We start from the raw sequence: 16,087 nt of genomic DNA, 5'->3' as shown, positions 1-16,087 counted from the left end.
TACAGTTTTGTTCAGAAAGGCGTTATGTGCATTACAGGCAACGGATAATTTCAGCAAAAGCACAAGAGAAAGGAAGTCCACAGCTGTAGACCACAGAAGGCATAAAACATTAGGAAACGGTCACTATGTATTTGCTTACTCATGTCAACTCCAAAAAACCCCCCAAACGAAACAAACCTTTGGAGTCATTCAGACCAGAAACACTTTCTGATTTGTATCCAACCACCCCAAAATGAAGTATTTCACTTTGATTTTTATGAAATTTTTTAAAAAAATAAAAATTCTGCAACATAAGTCTTTTTAAAAAGCATCCAATACAGTCAGGTGACAGAGGAGACTTACAGCCATTACTTCTGTCCAGGACTTCAGACAGGAAAATGGATGAAATGCTTTTAAACGCGGGAGTGGGAACTTTAGCTCTGGGCAAGCATCCTCCTCTGCTCCTGCCTCTCCCTATACTGCCTTTGATGCTCTTTTTTTGCTTCTCCTCAGCTGGAAGCTGCTGCCTGCCATGGTGGAGGGGTGCCTTGGCCCATGTCAGTCCAAATGACTCTAAGTCCTATTATTTAAGGTATTTAAATAACCTGACTCATTTTGAGTGAAGCAGATGAGAGAGCCTTTGATGGCAGTGGAGCTGGCAGATGGGATGACTGGTGGATTCCATGGAGAGGCGATGGTAAGCAGCTAGGACCAGGGTTTGAAACTTCTTCCACTGGCACAGGTGCAGCTGGGAGAAAACCACTTTTAGCCATATTTCTGCTGATTTGGTCCACAGTTTTAAAAGTTTTGCTTTTCTAGCTTACTTTATCACCAGGTACTCCAAAATAAACAGGATTGTTTGAACAAAATATGTACTTGCACTGAAAAAAAGACGCAGTGAGTTAATGTTGACACATGGTGCCCATCTGTAGACATGTTGTAGGGTTTTATGGTTTTTTGATGTGAGTAAATCTGCTGTGCATGCCAGTGTGACTGTCTTCACTAGAGACAAAATGTAAATTGATTTTTAAAAGTTGCTAAGCATACTTAATACAGTGGGCTTTAGTGAGTATCCAGAGCCCCTGCAAATTGGGCTGTTCCTACTGGTGGACAAATATGGAGATAGGAGAGAAACTTCGGGAATCTTAGACTACATCAACTGAATGGGGAGCTCACGTACAAAGGTGAAAAACTCCACTTCTCAGAACAGAAGAGGTTTCCCATTTTGAATCCAAATCAGTCTGCAGATGCTGACTACATTTTCTGAATATGTTTTTTTAAAGACTTTTTTTTTTTAATAAAATTTTGGAAAGCATGCATATCAGCTACTTTTGCAGAATCAGGCTCTTGCATAATGAAGAAGTCTGCCATTTATATCAATAAATGTTATTTTCTTTCAGAGAGTAAGGTTCTGGTAAGCATAGCTATTCAGGTGATCTCTTGCAATTTGGAGGACTGCATAATCCTAATATTTATTAGGGTGCCACTGTCAGATAAAAATATTCCTTATATGGATAAGACATCTACAAGGAATGTATGCTTTTAATAACTACAGTACTCACTTTGACAAATACCAGTTGCGTTTGAGCATGAGTTTGCAGACCCACCAGGCAGTCCAGGGCCTTTCGAGGTATTCACTGTAATTGGTAGTTAGTAGGGGAGAAGAAACAGAGGAATTCCTTCATGTCGCAATTTGACTTCAAAAAAATAAAAATTCAACATCAGATGATTTAGACTAGTTTTTGTGTTTTATCAGCTGATGATAAGGTACACCATGCAGTCTAATTCTGGGCATTTTAGTATTCTGTATGAGCCAGAAACATTGGAACGTATCATATAATACTCAGTGCTCTGAGGTCATAGAAATGAAAAAGAGAGTAAGTACTGTAACTTAAAAGAGTTTCAGAAGAGTGTACACTCCTAAGCAGGTCTGTTTTGTCACCTGATTTCTTCAGTGTAGCCTGCCTTGTTATACGAAGGCATTTCCTCTGCTTCCCCATGTGACCCTATAAATACTCTGCATCTCGTGGACTATGTTGCCTTATTCTGATGCCTCATTATACCCGTGACAGAAAACTACCAGTCCCAGTAAGACTGGGACAGCTCCCAACCCCGGGGACCAATGACTCCAGAAATCCATTGATTGCTGTTTTTGCGTAGGTGTCTTTTCCTTTGTCTGCAGTGATTTGGGTTGCCGTTTCATTCCAGCCCTATGAAAGACAGCATATTCTTTCGTGTGTGTCATGTAGCAATTGACCGTATTTTTAATCTGTGGTATTTCCTTTCCGTTTCTCTTTTTTCTTCAAACCTAAACTATTGCTGTGTGCAGAAAACTGTATAGCTGGAAATGTTGTTAGCCTTGTAGGCAGCTGGGTGTTTCTGTCATTAGAGCAATGACTTGGGATTGAGGCAGTGCCACAGACTTCTTGCTTACTGGGGGAAATCTGTTGCCTGGCCTCTCCCTGCCCAGCGTGCTGTAGCCTCCTCTGCTCCTTCTCTTGTCTGTATTGGGTATAAGCTCTTTGAGGTAGGGGCTGTCTTTGACTAAATATTTGGACAAGATAAAGCGTGATGCAATCTAGATATTTTTTGGAACCGCTAGGAACATAATCATGTAAACAAGACTGTTTTATATGAATCAGGATTTTATAATTTAGCAACTTACTGGCACGCCCCAGTGGGGGGCTAAAATGCAATTTTCCTTATGCCATATGCATGCTGCAGAGTCACTGTGACAAATTGTTCCAGATCTGGAGCTTTTCCCCTCCACAGAAGAAATATTGAGCTAAAATGAAGGCCAGTAAATGCTTAATTACTGATACTAAACCATCTTTCATATATATACTGTGAACATGAAACATATTGGATGGAGCTGCTGTCTGGCGCATTTTCATAATATGTGAAACTGGTAAATCAGAAACAGATGGAAGTACTGAAGTGGGAGAATTGCCCTATTCCCTAATTAACTTGATAACAATGCAGAAGAAGAGCAATATTTGGGTTGTGGGGAAGACCGTTGGGTCAATATTCTCCCAGATAGAAGAGGGATAGCTAGGACATGAAAATTATTAACCAGGGTATATATACATTATTATGTCACCCAGTCATATTTATCAAGGAGAAGCTTATAAAACAGCTGTCATTATGGTTCTCTTCTCCATCATTATTTCTTGAACCATCAGATATTCTGCTCTAATGCATTGTATAATGTGATTTTGCATACCAGCACAATCCCTGACATAGAGCTGGAGGAAATGACCCTTTTTTCAATGGTTTACTGAAAAATATGGTTTCCTGAAAAAAGTTATGAATTGAAGGTGAGTTGGATCATTACTTTTGGCTATTAAAAATGAGTCTAAACCAACAAAATGGTTGAATGTCCCTTTGGACCAACTCCATGTGGGAAAGCTGGATTCAAATCCTTTTTGTGCCTTTAAAACCACACCTCTGGACTATTCAGCTGTGTAAACATGTGTGTACAAACTTTCGCTCTCCTCTGGTTACAGTTCTGCTTTATGTACGTGATTAGAGGTGCAGCTGACCAGGAACTAGAAGTCCGGTGTCTCACACCTTGCATAGTCCTTCAGCTAGAATAGAACTGGGGACCCATGCAGCCTGGGGACTGGAGTTTCCTCATACTACCTGTGGCCACATCACCTTAAGACTCCTGCCAGTAGCCTAAAGTGTTATTCTCACCCACTTTTGGCTGAAAAGAATAAGCATGATCAAACCTAAAAAGATTGCAATAGAAAGAAAGCAATCCAGCATATATCCTATGGCTTGGTGGTTAAAATCCTTTTCTGGAAGGTAAGAGATGTGAATTCAAACTGCCACAGGCAGGGAATAAGATGGACCTGGATCTCTTAAGCCCTGGGCAAAGAGTCTAAAAATCACTGAATTACTGAGCAAGATTACAGCTACTGTCCAACAACTTTCTAAACTTAAACTTTCTGCTCTTTTGCCTTTTTTACAAATGCCTTTCAAAAACAATAAGGTTTTTTTTTTTTAGATTGCATGGAAAACCTTCAAGTGTTCCGTCCACCTTCTGGTTTTTGCTTTATTTGGCAAGAAAAAGGAAGCTTTTAATTAATTTTGATCCAAACCAAAACGTGTTTTCTTCTGGCTTTAGAGCTAAAAATCCAAATATTCTAACACTCCCAACCTTAGCAAATGTGACAGCATGAGTTTAGTACCATTCCTCTTTCTAAGGATTTTCCTCTTGGGCAAGCTGCTGTATAAGCACACACCAAAGTAAGATTCTGCTCTTAGTGTGATGTATAAGGAGACTCTGCGATGCATAAATCAAGCTTTCTGAAAATGGGGAGAGCAGCATGGTGAGCCCAGGCACTCCATTTCGGCCCTCCGAAGCCAAATGCAGCGAGCATTGTTCAGCCACGGCTAGAAACCTGATATCCCCTGCTAGCTGCAGGAAATGGGCCATACTGCACTTATGAAGTCCAGGCATTTTTCCTGAGTCATGATTACATTAAATGCATTTACTAGGTAAAAATGGAAAAACGAGGGGAAAAAAGGAAAAGGATTCCATGCAATTACTTTTCTTCTCTACTTCATTTTAGAAAAAAAATGCTTATGCTCTGGACAGGGGAGGAGAGTGTTTGCTTTCTACATTTCTTCTCTCTCTCTGCTCCCCATCCCCCAGAATAACTTACAAAATCACTTTCAAGTGAAGCCTGACCCTTCTTTTTGGAATTGACTTCATGGCACTAGAGCAATTGTGATATTTTAAGTATTGCTAGCTGAAGTCTATGGGACAATGGCTGATAATCTCTGACCAGCTCTTTGGCATCATATGCTTGGGACTGATGGACAAACCCCTACAATGGACGAAGGCTCTGGGGACAGGCAATGTGCTCATGAGGCTCAGGGAAGAATGTAGGGAGTGACCACAGCTATTGCACATACAGCTGAACTCATCTCAACACAAAGGGGACTGGAGGGTGGCCTTTGTTTTTGATAAATGGCTGTATTAGTTGAGTGGATCAGCTGATACACTGAGTTTTCCCTGAGTTAATCAAAAGAGTGTGAATGTCTTCTTGAGTTAGCGAGACCAGTATGAGGGAAGTGTATACATGGCTCAGCATAGAGTATAAAACCTGAACGATCAATAAAATGAACTTCAAAAAGAGCAACATTCTTGAACTGGCTTCAACCCATATGTTCCTTCCCAGTGACTGGGGATGCCCAACATCATGAAAGTGAGTGTAGAGAGACTGGAAATGGCAATCACGTGTATTGTGATCCCATTGTATGTTGCAATTGCTACATTGTGCTTGTATTCTGATTTCAGCACATTGCTGTATCACTCTGCTAAATCAAAATCCTATGTAACATCAAATATCTTCAGATATGTAAATGTGGTATTAAACATTAAACCCTCTTTGTGCAGAATGTAAAAAAGAACCTGATCAGGGAGTATTGCACTCTGACACTGCTTCTGGGTTCTCCTCCTTATTTTTCACTGCTAAATCAAGCTTTCAAAAACTAAAAAGCCCATTTGCTGTTTTCCCAACGTTACTTTCTCAAGGAAGCTACTGAGGTAGTCAGAAAAATGTTTGCAATGAGAAATGAAAGTGTGCACCATACCAACTCTGCACGAAGATGTGATCCACTCTAAGAGAAGTTCTAAAATTATGATTATTCCAGCTACTCTATTGCCCTGCCTGAGACTGCACCACCATTGCATCGTTGAGAGGAAGCAGAATCTTCCTCGATGATCACCCAGCTTCCTCCTGGAGTGATAGCTCCCCTGCTGGAGGAAGAATGGGCTGGAGGGGCAGCAGAAAGATAGGAGCTCTTCTTCACCTAGTTGCTGTTGACATGTCCATCCACATGAAAACGGATGTAACTTTTGTTCACCTGTGAAATTTTCATGGCTATCCTAATGAATGTAAATGACTGCATATTTTTTAAATCTTGACAATTCCTTTGCATCAGTAACTTCCTGAATCAATCACTTCTCCTTCTTTACTCACGTTATATGGTAAACTTTTGGAGTAAGAATATTTAAAGCTCAGGAGTCAAGCGTTCAAAAGTTAGGAAAAGTCATATTTAAGGCTCTTTGCATTGTTAACTACATGATGATCTACTGATTTTTGTGAGTTCTTACAATGCAGTGTTGGGAAAGTAAATGATATGCCACACTTTAATAATTAATTATTAAATATTAACTGTTGACATGCTTTAGTTGTAATTGCTTTCTTAGTCACCGTGTATCTCTTGTTGAATGTATTTGAAATATATTTTCTGCTATATTGTTCAGATCTTTTTTTCTCCTGTCCTTTTGGACAGAAGACATCTGCCAAGTTCTGAGCTTAGAATTTCTGACTTCTTGTCACAGTTTGGTTATTGATTTACTGGAAGATATGCCTGTTTCTCAATCTGCAGACGAGGACAACAATTTTTCCAAAATCTCCTTCACCATTTAAAAAGGTCAATTAACATTTGAAGGTATAAACTGTGTAGGAGAGAAAAGTATTATTATTTGGAAGTCTTTTAAATACTATTGCTCACCAGAGGTAATTAGAAAATGATGCATCCAGACCTGTACTGAACTGTTTCTGAACAAATCTCTAAAAGAAATAGAGTTCTGATTTTCTTCCAACATTTTATGACTTACAGAAAGTTTTGTACAATGCAGGAATATTATTTTAAGGTTGGAACAATTTAATGTCTTTATAAACACTGTACTTTCTTTGACATATTCCAGTCAAATGGTTTCAAATAGGACTTTTTCCTAAAGAATTAAGTGAAATTAAGCTGAAGCTGGAAATGGTGCTAGAATCCCTACTGGAAAACAGTGATCTAGAATTGTGTTTCAACTACTGTTTCCTGCAGGTCCATGTTTTAAATCACTGAAAACCTTACTAGTATATACTTTGGTGTATTTGGGAGTGAAATATCCATGTGCAAAAAGTGATTAAAACACCCTGCCTTCTGGTTTCTCAATTACTGCTTCTTTCTGACAACTCCAGACAATTTTTAGTGTACAAGCTTAGTTACACTGTATTGCCACATTATTCTCTGCAGATTTATGTTCCTTTAATGGTCTTCCAAAGGCCAAGAGGCAACATTTGGCAGTATTTACATTATGTAGTGGTCACATCTGTTCAAGGAAGCATTTCAGCTACCACGCTTACTTTGTGGCAAGAATAAGAATGACACTCAAATCATTGTGCAAAAACCAGACATAGTACAAAATAAATGTATTCAGTAAGCAAATGAAATACATGGAGTTATATATGCAGGGATTTGACATGCTAGGATCCCTCACCTCCACTTTATTTGCTGAAGCTGTTGAGTCAGACAAAGTTTAAAATAACGTTAAGTAAGTAAGTAAGACTTGAAGGCTTGGCAATGCTAAGTCCTGAAAATTTAGTCTCATGTCAAGCCAGCTGTGGTCAGCCCTCACCAAAATTGCTTTTCCCTGAACTACTCATTTAAAATGCCAGCTGGCCAGCAACCAGCATATACGTAATGCATTGTGTATTGATATTGTGTAGCTGATATGGAGCTCAATGTGATTTTCAAGGCAAACTTGGGAAACTTCCCAAATTATGTCCTAACACTACTGAAAAGATCAGACTCCTGAAATGGAAATAGCTCCACAGCATAACATAGCTTTTACTTGATTGTGTAAATATTAAGAGAACTTTAAAATTATGCCCAGAGACAAGTTCATTTCATTTAAGACCCATGTTAGCTCTCTGAGCAAAAAATCTCACTGCTTATTTGCTTTACACCTGGCCTGAAAAGGAAATACTTGTACAGAAGTGTTTGTTTGAGTGTCTGTCAGGGAAATCTACCTTTTCTGTGATAAAGGGTGCTGGGAGTTCCCAGGCAGAAGTATGGTAGCCCTCAACCCTAGCTCCAGAGCTAATATCTCTTCACAAGCACTTCATGGCACAGAGTGGATGTACCTACTATAGCATTCTCTGGGGCCATCTAGAAGTGACTGAAATGAAGACCTGAGAAGCACCCAGAATTGAATTTCTAGCTCTAAGTGTGTGCAAGACTACACTCATTTCCTTGGAAAGGCCCACAGGCTGGATGAGAGCTTCCATGTGTTGTGACCTGGCTGAGTCAAGAGATAAGGTTGTACCATAGTACATACCTACCACACAGGGCAGATAGATACCACCCCACTTTGCCTCCAGGGACTACAGTGCAAGAGAAACATGGCCACCGTGGTTCAGCATCTGATTTTTCTCTCTCACCTGTGTATGTGACACGCTACAATGGAAATAGTCTGTTATCTCCAGGGAAGATAGACCATATTGAGAACAAATGATCTGAAGATGAATTAGGTCCAACAAGCTGTACTAGATATATGGTTTTTCTAAGTGCATGTTTTTATGTAAAGTGTTTACAAATGGCAATCTTTCACACCAATCCTATCTTCACGTGATGGAGCAATGAAGATTTTCTCCAGGCTCTGTATTACTTGTATTTCCTAAAGGTTTAACAAGTTTACATGAATCTCTCTTTGCCTGGAATCATAGTTGTTTTTTCCCAGAATAATGAAGCTGTTTCACAATCACTGGCAGACATGAGGCCAATAAGATAACATTTCCCACATACTTCACATTCCAGTATCTTGGAAGGGAGCTTTTAGATATGGCTTCTTAAAAGCAGTTGGAGGTTTGAATTAAAATGTCTCTGAATGCGGCTTCAAGTCTCAGTCAGTCCATTTCTTGAAACACTAATACTGACGTGTTGACAGAGTGTGGCTATACAGATCCATTAGCAAAAGTCAACACCTGTTCAACAGAAAGCAAGAAACTCTTGTACGCAGCTGCAGGAGTAAAAAATCCCTGGAAAACCTGAAAGGTAGAAACTCTTTATTTTCCAATAACAAATTAAAGTGGGCATTTCTTTTTTACTTGCTCTTGCCCAGTCTAACACAAACCTTCCCAAGGAGTAGGAGTTCATAGGCAAATTCCTAGTCTCCTCATGCTGTCATTCATCCATTAATCTGGCAATTGATTTTTTTCCAAACAAAAAATATTTTTCTGTTTTCAAAGGAGAAGTTGCCTCATCATCCATGAACAAACAAAGGAGTCCAGTGGTGCTTTTTTTAGTGTAGTAAGGTAAACCTTGGTGAGGTATAAGGTTTTTCCTATTAGACATAAGGTTCTGCATCTCAAAGAGCCTATATACTGGCAATACTGGCAATACTGCCAATCCAGAGAAAGAGCTTATATTTTTTCCAGAGTGCACTAGAGAAAAATACTGGTCATTCCATTTGTGCACAGACAGTGACCATTTCAAAGCACCCCTTTTCAAGGCAAAGCATTATTAGAATGGCTCATGAACTTACTATGTGCTTTGTGACTTTATTTTCTTAAAACTTCTGGATTCTTACAGTGTGTGAGAATCTCACATACATGCAGATCTGCATCCCTTCAAATCTGATACTGCAGGTATATTGCAATGCAGGGGTATTGCATGAAGCTTTACCTTGCTTCTCCTTCATCTCTGTAATGTCAAAGCACTTAACACTTGTGCCTCTGGTGCCGCTGAAATCTGTCATGTGGAGCCCGTTCTTCTTCAGGGGAGGTGTTCTGTTTCAGTATGGTGATTTGGCTTAGTAAGGTAGTTAGGCTTTTACTGTGGTTTTTCTTTTCCTGTTTTTTAATGGTGATATGTGTTTACCTTAGAGAAACCAAGGTCAAAAAAAGCATGCTTTGCTGTGGTCAATTGTAAGTTCCTGAGGAAGTTCATTCCATGGTCTGTGCACTATCCCCAGGAGAGCTCTCCCCTGCAGAGAGGGAGGCATTACCCTCTGCTAAAAAATTCCTTTCTGCTTAAGCCATGATGTTAGCTGCAGTTCTCACTCCAGAGTTTTAGCTGAGCTTTTGGATTTGCTCAACTTGAGCCACTAAATGCCTTGAAGGTTTTGCCATTGCATAGATAGTTTGTGGGAAGTTGATGTCAAAAGCTGATGCAAGCTTGATGCAGCCCATCTAGCCTGTGCTGCTGAGGAGAAAGCTCTCCATTAGCAGCAGTCCTCTGCAATTTATCATTGGTGGATGTCTTTTCAACAAGTAAAGGAATTCCAGCAGAACACAATGAAACAGTTTTACCAAACTGCTAAAAAGTAGGCTCATTCATTTTTTCTCAAGGCTCAAAACCTGATGAATTCTGTAATGCTCTTGAGTAATGAAACAGGGCAGGGATTTTGCATGGCACTTCTGGTGCCATTAAAGCTAGGATCTGCTGGAATGAGTGAATGCAGTGCCAGCTTGGGCTAAAGCCGACCGTAGGGCCTTGGATGGATGGCTGCCTCCAAGCTGCAAAGCAGGTAACTCAAGACACTCGAGCTTTTTCTGGAGGTAGTATAGGGAAAAGAAAGACTCTTTTTGCAGCAATGACACTTCCATGGGAATTAAGAGACCTTACTTTCTAGGTCATCATCTTCCACTAGAAGGCAATTGACTCTCAGGTTTCCAGACAAGACTTATAGCCACCTGGGCAAAGGGAAGACTATTTACCACTGTGCAATCAAGAATAAAAGACTGCGGGAGTCAAAGAGTACACAAGAAAATGTAAACCTGCTTCTGCAATCTGATGAGGAGGCCACTTCCTGCTGAAAGTCGGTCCTGCAGTGGGGTTAATCCCTGCTTAGCTTCAAGTTGAATGCTTCTGAGCAGGGGTAGAAGCCCAAGGTAAGTCAGCTCCTTGGCTCAAAGTGGAGGCAGTGGTTGAATTTTAGATACTTCTGGGAGTTAAGTGTTACTTTACATGGATTATCTAAGGTTTTCAGGAGAGGCAGTGAACTGAACTTAAGCTCCCACTGTCAAAACTGGCAAGTCCTGTTCTCAATGATCCTGCCACTTCCCTTGCCTTGAATCTGGCCAGACTACCTGTGAGTGGAGACAGCTCATCAGCTCCCTCTTTCCACCCAACATAACCCACCTGGCAAGTTTGTGCTGAGCTAACGAACTGGACTGGTTTATGGAAGGTCCAGCGAGCCCCGGAGCTGGTACAAAGACTAAGGTGGGACCATGTAGCTGAGACCATGGGAGAGGAAGAGAAAAAAGAGGGACAATTTAGAGGGAGGGTACATTTACCTGTTTCAGGGCCATTAGATACACTGCACAGCTAAGGAAACCACAACCTAAGGCACAGGCTGTTACTTGATGAACATTTTAAGCAGGCATGCAACAGTACTGCAGTCAAAAGAAGCAGCCGTGGTCTTTCCCCTGCCTTCCAGTCTGGCCTCTCCAATGCCCTTCCCTTGTGCTGGCAGTGTACACGTACCCGCAAAAAGACCTGGAGGGAACTGCTTGGCTGAAAACTGACTAAAGAGCAAAAGGTTATTTTTTAGCTCGTTATCACAGATAGATAGTAACTAAGGAACAGTAATCATACACACAGAAGAAATACTCCCACTAGGGAAAGAGTCAGCCACAGAAACGGTGCCCCAGTACAGCGCCTCAAAAGTGAATGGTGAACACCGTATATTCAGAAGCAAACAAGCTCTCACCAGTGTGAAGCCAATTCATCCTGATGCAGCTTTGTCTGTCCACTGAATACAAGACCAGAGAAGGATTAAGGATGCTCTGTGCATACCGGGTCACTGTGGTTTTCCCTCCAAGTGGAAAACAAGGGGGGAGAGCTGTTGCTTGCTTGAACATACTTGCTGCATTTATTTCCTTTGGGCTCCTTCCAAATGGGGAGCAATATGGCTACTGTTTTTTTACTTTTCCGACATCTCTTTTTCAGGAGGTTGTGCACAATGCTTTTCTCCCAGAGTCCATGAGTACTTATGTCTCTTATAGACATAAGGTCTCTGTCCTCCATTCGTTACTGCTTATGAGGGTACACAAAACACATTTCAGCTCTTTCCCACTTCTTTTGGTTTGTATATAATTTGCTTTGTCTTCTTCCACTCACTCATCATAAATGAGTGGCCTCTGAGGCCTCTGGGAACAGAGACTTGCTATACTGATGCAACAGGTGTAGCCCAGCAGGCTCCCTCTGACACAGGCACATTTTCTGTAAGGTTGCTGGCACCATGGATGACTCTGGCAACCACTCTTGTTACGTGTTCCAGCTCTTGCTGCCAATTTTTGGCTGTCCTGTGTGCAGAGTCACTATTGCCCCTAGTTGTTGGGCACAAGAGTGGATGCAATGTAGCCTGGGGTGTGTTTTGGAGTTGGGAATTCCTTGGCTACTGCAGTCTTGGCTATTTTCTGTCTGCTACACATTGCATGAGGGCAACTGATATTTAAAATGTGAAAACATTCCAGAATCTGGAATCTAAACACCTACAAGTCTCAAGAACTCGGGTTTACTGGGCCAGCTTAGTTTTTTTCTGGGATTTTATCACTCAGGTTGAACGGGCCTTTAAAACAGAGAGTTTCCATTTCAGTTCTCATGTGAATGGTAATGTATTTTCATAAAAGCACTTACAAGATAGCCACAGCTGCTGATCATCATAGACTCAGGCTGTCAGGGCCCAGAATCACACTGAAAATGCTTGGAAGCTTTTAGCGCTTCTAAATATGAGCTGAGCTGCTTGCTCTGAAGCATCTTGTAACCCAAACACTGAGCCTTTGACAAGAGATATACTCATTATTTTAGACTAAATCTGAACACATACTACATTACCTCCCTGTAAGTTACATTAAAGCTGTGTTTTTCATTTCTGGCTGGTATTAAATCTTAATTAATTACAATATGAAGAACAACATTTAGAATCTTCTTATGTTATTTACTCAGCTGCTCTTAAAAGTTCACATCTCCAAATGAATCTTCACTTGCATTATAACTCTTTACTTGTGTTTGCAGATTTTGCCTTTTTCCTGCAATTTTGTCATTTTTGGTTCAAAAATTATATTCCAATTCCACCAAAAAGAGTCCATGTTTGCAAGTACTCAGTTGCAACCATTTAGTCCAATTCAGAGGTGATTTGACTGGGTGTGGAGGTCATGTTACACTTCTCTTCCTCTCACTGCATTGGCATAACATCTGGAATCAGGTTTCTTGTGTGCATGCTATCAATTCCAAATGTAAAATCTGCCTTCTGTGAATATTAAGCAGCATTTGTTTGCAGTTTGGTATTCCGACAAGCATTTCTGCCAGTGACCTCATTTGCTAGATTTCTGGGGAAAGGTAACACATATGGGATGCTGAACATACTGCTGCAGAACCAGCCATCAACACTTGTGGGAGCTTTTATTTTGAGTTATTTATCCAAATACAATTCTCAGGTATCAGAAAATCACTGCCTGGAAAGTTGCACCATTACCTCTTTTAGAAGAGCTGAGAATTCACTGAAGCTTGACTTCTGTATAACTGAAATTATCTTACCACAACGCAGCCTGTACAGTTCATTAAAAGGAGATTGACACAGGTTCCTTTCAAATATTTTAGCCTTTTTGTCTTCAAGTGGTCTTTAATGAAACAGAGAGAGAAATGGGAAAGAAGGAAATCTTTTCTCAGAGGTACACATTGTAAATAAAAATTACTGTTGGTTGCATAGGGAAAGGATCTTTATGTGCAGTTACTGTCACAAAACTGGAGCTTCTGGAACATTCAAAGTAGCCTTTTTCATTAAATATCATTAACTTACCCAATGTAGCTTCTGGTTTTGCTATAGTTATTTTTTTATGATGTCAAATGGTGATAACCAGTCAAGTAAAATGTGACCAGCAAGGGAGCAATGCCTCATTTGTTGCTTTGCAATGCAGCACGGAACAGTAATTAGAAGAGAGGCAAAAAGTAATCCGACATATCCAGCCTACTGGTGTGAGCAGCATCTTGAAAAGGCCAACGTGCCACAGTTCCTCTAACTTTTGATCTTCCAATTACGACAACATGGTCTTGCACTTTGCAGATTGTTATCAGAATAAACACTATTTGCAGTTCAGCTAGGGGTTCAGGTAGCGTAGGAAAACACAGTACAGCCTGCCGTTCCATTTGCTTGTCCAGGGATGCCAAAACTCATTAAATAGGTGTTTTCAAGATTCTGGTTGCTGATTTGCACCAAACCTCGATGAAAAATACAAGTGGAAAGGTGCAGCCCTCATCCTTTAAGATAGTGTCAAGAAACAGCTTACAAAATCATCATGGAACAAGGCAGCAGAAACCACTGTGCTCTGCGGCTTAACACAGGAACACGCAGTCCAAAGCAATGACATCTCCACAGCATATGGTGTTTTGGTGGCTGTTTTTTAATGATGATTCATGAGTAAATGAAAAGAAAGGAAAGAAAGTGAAGCAGCAGACATGTCAGAGAGAGAAAGTAGCAGCACTGCACATAGAAAACATCTGGGTATATCACCTGGAGGAAGAAGATGCAGAGAGCTTTTGGACAAAGTGCTGATTGCGAAAGGGCCTTGGCTCAGCGAGGAAAGAGAAAGTCTCTTGGTCTTTGATGCCTGCTGTCTTCAAGGAAACTGAGCGTTATGTGTTTCTTGTAAATAAGTAGATTTTTATCACAGATATGGGATCCTTGAATTCTCCTAACCCAGTCGAACCTGCAGGGCTCATATTTTTAACTAACCTTGCAGGTCTAGGGGTTAGCAACATAATTACTGTCTGGATTAACAAACTTGCGGCCAGGAGGCAACTATTCTTTCCCACGTTTAAAGGCAATTTAAACCAGAAAAATGCAGGTTCATTTCTGAGTAGTATTAGAAAACCATATTTTGGCGTCTGCCTATGAGCAGTCACTGTTGACAGTACACTGTAAAGGCAAAGAGTGCAGTGCCTCATCATGTTCATGTTTGCTCCCTCTCCCATACGTGTATTGCCCTTCAGCTCTGCCATGTGTGCAAAAACTTTCTGCATTCTGCTGACCCTCTCCAAGACCCAGGCTTGGGGTATAAAAGGTCCCTTTTAGCATAAGTGAGAAGCCCAAGACCATAGCAAAACCTCTCTCCTCACCTCACGGGGCCCCTTTCAGCATCAGCTTCCCCAATCCATCACCCTGTACATTTGGTGTCTCTTTCTGGGAAGCAGCTACGGGAGCAGCTATAGGGGCTTTGCTGTATGTATGCTCAGCTGGCTTCTCCCTCAGAGATGTAGAGAGGAGGAGGAGAGGTGCCTTCACATGCCCAGCCTTTCCACACCTCTGATCAAGCCTTTGTACATTGGCATTTCCTTCTCTAGGGGTTTGCTTCAATTTATCACCATTAATGCAGTGGCGTGTTAAAAAGCTAGACTTTTAAGGCTGTATAAATTCAATACAGCTACTCAGGAAACTGAACTCATGATGGGACAATATCGTGGGGCCTTTAGAGACAGCAGGGGCTACAGCTGTGACACCATGCTTGGTCCTGGGGCAGAAAGGACCATGCAGAAGAGGAAAAGGAGGAAAGGCGCAGAAGCGGAACTTGAGAAGGTTTACAGTCCCCATGAAGAGACACTGGAAAGGCTGAGGTGGTTTTATCACAGAGAAAAAGTCAGCATGAGTAACATGATGAAAGTATAGAAAGCAATGAACGGGTTAGATATGTTATTCCCATTTTCATGGATGGGATGATAAGATCTGAATGATTATTTGGCACTTGTAGCTTATTGCTATTGTTATTAATTCCAGGCTCTTTTGTGGCAGTTTTTCTATCAGTGGGTCTCAAAATGCTTAATAAAGAATGTATTTTTTTCAGGTTAATAAGCACTAAATATATGTTAGGCATATCATGAACCATGTAGTAAAAGTAAGTGCCTCCAAAATGCCTGGAGAAAGTAATAATTTTGTGTTTCTACTATGAACAGCCCCATTACAGAAGGAAGAAGTAATTTTTGTAAAGTGCTTAATAATATTCAGATTTCCCACTTGAGACACAATCAGTTGCTGAAGTTTTAGAACGTGCTAAGCCCTTACTTTCTGAAAATAACATACCTTCAGTTTGACATGTGAAAACAATGGTCACATTACAAAAATTTAGATCAGAGCTTTTTATTAAAGGAAATCTGTATAGCTTATAGAAAGTCTCTATTGTTAAGAGTGGGCAAACACATGGATAACATAAGAACCAGTTTGAACTTGAAACCTGAAACCAAACTTCGAACTGGTTTAAAATGTTTATTTAACTCAGAAAAAAACCTCTGCCTGCATCTGCAATTTCTAGTCCCTATG

This window comes from Gymnogyps californianus, chromosome 1 (assembly GCF_018139145.2).
Source record: "Gymnogyps californianus isolate 813 chromosome 1, ASM1813914v2, whole genome shotgun sequence".
NCBI classification, from domain to species: domain Eukaryota; kingdom Metazoa; phylum Chordata; class Aves; order Accipitriformes; family Cathartidae; genus Gymnogyps; species Gymnogyps californianus.
This window is presented reverse-complemented; position numbering follows the sequence as displayed.